Below are 3,988 nucleotides of genomic sequence, written 5' to 3'. Positions count from 1 at the left end.
AAAATTTAGTTATTTCTTATGAGTCAAATCAAATTTTCAATTTAAAAATCTTATCTTTTTCAAAATCTTTTTCAAAAATCAAATCTTTTTCATTTTTCTTAGTTATTTTCAAAAATTTTAAAAATATTTTTCAAAAATATTTTTCTTATCTTTATCACATAATTTTCGAAAATAACATCATCAATTAATATTTTGATTCAAAAATTTCAAGCTTGTTACTTGCTTGTTAAGAAAGATTCAAACTTTAAGTTCTAGAATCATATCTTATGATTTCTTGTGAATCAAGTCATTAATTGTGATTTTAAAAAAATCAAATCTTTTTCAAAACTAATTTCAATTAGATCTTTTCAAAAATATCTTTTTATCTTATCTTTTTTAAAATCATATCTTTTTCAAAAATTTGATTTTAAAATATCTTTTCTAACTTCCTATCTTCTTATCTTTTCAAAAATTGATTTTCAAAATTTGTTTCAACTAACTAACTAACTTTTTGTTTGTTTCTTATCTTTTTCAAAACTACCTAACTAACTCTCTCTCTCTAATTTTCGAAAATATCTCCCTCTTTTTCAAAAATTCTTTTTAATTAACTAATTGTTTCAAAATTTAATTTTAATTTATTTCTTCTTTTAATTTTCGAAAATCACTAACTCTTTTTCAAAAATTATTTTCGAAAATTTTCCCCTCTCATCCTCTTCTATTTATTTATTTATTTACTAACATCTCTTCCTCACTCACCAAAAATCCGAACCCCCTCTCTCCCTCTGAGTTCAGATTTTCTCTTCTTCTTTTCTTCTACTCTTCCTTTCTTTTTCTACTTACATAAGGGAACCTCTATACCTGGGTAAAAAGGATCCCTATTATTATTATTTTTTTGTTCCCTCTTTTTCATATGAGCAGGAGCAAGGACAAGAATATTCTTGTTGAAGCAGATCCAGAACCTGAAAGGACTCTGAAGAGGAAACTAAGAGAAGCTAAATTACAACAATTCAGTAAGCACCTTTCAGAAATTTTCGAACAGGAAGAGGAGATGGCAGCCGAAAATAATAATAATGCAAGGAGAATGCTTGGTGACTTTACTGCACCTAATTCCAATTTACATGGAAGAAGCATCTCCATCCCTACCATTGGAGCAAACAACTTTGAGCTGAAACCTCAATTAGTTTCTCTGATGCAGTAGAACTGCAAGTTTCATGGACTTCCATCTGAAGATCCTTTTCAGTTCTTAACTGAATTTTTGCAGATCTGTGATACTGTTAAGACTAATGGAGTAGATCCTGAAGTCTACAGGCTCATGCTTTTCCCTTTTGCTGTAAGAGATAGAGCTAGAGTGTGGTTGGACTCTCAACCCAAAGATAGCCTGAACTCTTGGGATAAGCTGGTCACGACTTTCTTAGCCAAGTTCTTTCCTCCTCAAAAGCTGAGCAAGCTTAGAGTGGATGTTCAAACCTTCAGACAGAAAGAAGGTGAATCCCTCTATGAAGCTTGGGAGAGATACAAGCAACTGACCAAAAAGTGTCCTTCTGACATGCTTTCAGAATGGACCATCCTGGATATATTCTATGATGGTCTGTCTGAATTAGCTAAGATGTCATTGGATACTTCTGCAGGTGGATCCATTCACCTAAAGAAAATTCCTGCAGAAGCTCAAGAACTCATTGACATGGTTGCTAATAACCAGTTCATGTACACTTCTGAAAGGAATCCTGTGAGTAATGGGATGCCTCAGAAGAAGGGAGTTCTTGAAATTGATACTCTGAATGCCATATTGGCTCAGAATAAAATATTGACTCAGCAAGTCAATATGATTTCTCAGAGTCTGAATGGAATGCAAGCTGCATCCAACAGTACTCAAGAGGCGCCTTCTGAAGAAGAGGCCTATGATCCTGAGAACCCTGCAATAGCAGAGGTAAATTACTTAGGTGAACCTTATGGAAACAACTATAACTCATCATGGAGAAATCACCCAAATCTCTCATGGAAGGATCAACAAAAGCCTCAACAAGGCTTTAATAATGGTGGAAGAAATAGGTTTAACAATAGTAAACCTTTTCCATCATCCACTCAGCAACAGACAGAAAACTCTGAACAAAATACCTCTAATTTAGCAAACTTAGTCTCTGATCTATCTAAGGCCACTGTAAGTTTCATGAATGAAACAAGGTCCTCCATTAGAAATTTGGAGGCACAAGTGGGCCAGCTGAGTAAAAGAGTCACTGAAATCCCTCCTAGTACTCTCCCAAGCAATACAGAAGAAAATCCAAAAGGAGAGTGCAAGGCCATTGAAATGACCATCATGGCCGAAACCACAAAAGAGGAGGAGGACGTGAATCCCAAGGAGGAAGACCTCCTGGGACGTCCAGTGATCAATAAGGAGTTTCCCTCTGAAGAACCAAAGGAATCTGAGACTCAACTAGAGACCATAGAGATTCCATTAAACCTCCTTATGCCATTCATGAGCTCTGATGAATATTCCTCTTCTGAAGAGAATGAGGATGTTACTAAGGAGCAAGTTACCAAGTACCTTGGTGCAATCCTGAAGCTGAATGCCAAATTATTTGGTAATGAGACTTGGGAAGATGAACCTTCCTTATTCACCAATGAACTAAGTGATCTGGATCAACTGACATTGCCTCAGAAGAAATAGGATCCTGGAAAGTTCTTAATACCTTGTACCATAGGCACCATGATCTTTGAAAAGGCTCTGTGTGACCTTGGTTCAGGGATAAACCTCATGCCCCTCTCTGTAATAGAGAAACTGGGAATCTTTGGGGTACAAGCTGCTAAAATCTCATTAGAGATGGCGGACAATTCAAGAAAACAGGCTTACAGACAAGTAGAGGACGTGTTAGTAAAGGTTGAAGGCCTTTACATCCCTGCTGATTTCATAGTCCTAGATACTGGGAAGGACGAGGATGAATCCATCATCCTTGGAAGACCCTTCCTAGCCATAGCAAGAGCTGTGATTGATGTTGACAGAGGTGAATTAGTCTTTCAATTGAATGAGGACTCCCTTGAGTTCAAAACTCAAGGACATCCTTCTGTAAACATGGAAAAGAGGCACAGTAAGCTTCTCTCAAAACAGAGTCAACCAGAGCCCCCACAATCAAACTCTAAGTTTGGTGTTGGGAGGCCACAACCAAACTCTAAGTTTGGTGTTGAACTCCCATATTCAAACTCTAAGTTTGGTGTTGGGGAGTCTCAACAATACTCTGAACATCTTTGAGGCTCCATGAGAGCCCACTGTCAAGCTATTGACATTAAAGAAGCGCTTGTTGGGAGGCAACCCAATTTTTATTTAATTTTAATTTATTTTCATTGTTTTTTATGTTTTATTAGGTTCATGATTATGTGGAGTCACAAAATAAATATAAAAATTAAAAACGGAATCAAAAACAGCAGAAGAAAAATCACACCTTGGAGGAGGATCTCACTGGCGTTTAAACGCCAGTAAGGAGCATCTGTTTGGCGTTCAACGCCAGAACAGAGCATGTTTCTGGCGTTGAACGCCAGAAACAAGCAGCATCCTGGCGTTCAGACGCTAAAAATGCACAGTGAAGAAGAGCTGGCGCTGAACGCCAAAAATATGCTGCATCTGGGCGTTGAACGCCCAGAACAAGCATCAGTTCGGCGTTTAAACGCCAGAATTGCATGCAAAGGCATTTTACATGCCTAATGGGTGCAGGAATGCAAATTCTTGACACCTCAGGATCTGTGGACCCCACAGGATCCCCACCTACCACCATTCACTCTCTTCCCTCTTCTCAATGTTCATCCTCTCTTCCCAATAAACACTCTTCCCCAAAACTCTTCACCAATCACCTCAATCTCTCTTCCCTATCACTACTTCACCACTCACATCCATCCACTCTTCCCCATAAACCTACCTCATAAACTCCACCTACCTTCAAAATTCAAAATCAATTTCCCACCCAAACCCACCCTTATGGCCGAACCTTACCCCCTCCCTTCCCTATATATAGCCCTCCAT

General features: G+C 37.8%; 1 non-coding gene across 1 annotated transcript; it reads right to left on the bottom strand.

Moving 5' to 3' along the window:
- Positions 1-1,423: 1,423 nt before the first annotated feature.
- Positions 1,424-1,531, bottom strand: LOC112745350 (small nucleolar RNA R71). Its single transcript, XR_003173284.1, has one exon. It is a non-coding gene; the product is annotated as a small nucleolar RNA R71 (small nucleolar RNA).
- Positions 1,532-3,988: the final 2,457 nt, after the last annotated feature.

This window comes from Arachis hypogaea, chromosome 14, assembly GCF_003086295.3.
Source record: "Arachis hypogaea cultivar Tifrunner chromosome 14, arahy.Tifrunner.gnm2.J5K5, whole genome shotgun sequence".
Classification (NCBI taxonomy): domain Eukaryota; kingdom Viridiplantae; phylum Streptophyta; class Magnoliopsida; order Fabales; family Fabaceae; genus Arachis; species Arachis hypogaea.
This window is presented reverse-complemented; position numbering and strand designations above follow the sequence as displayed.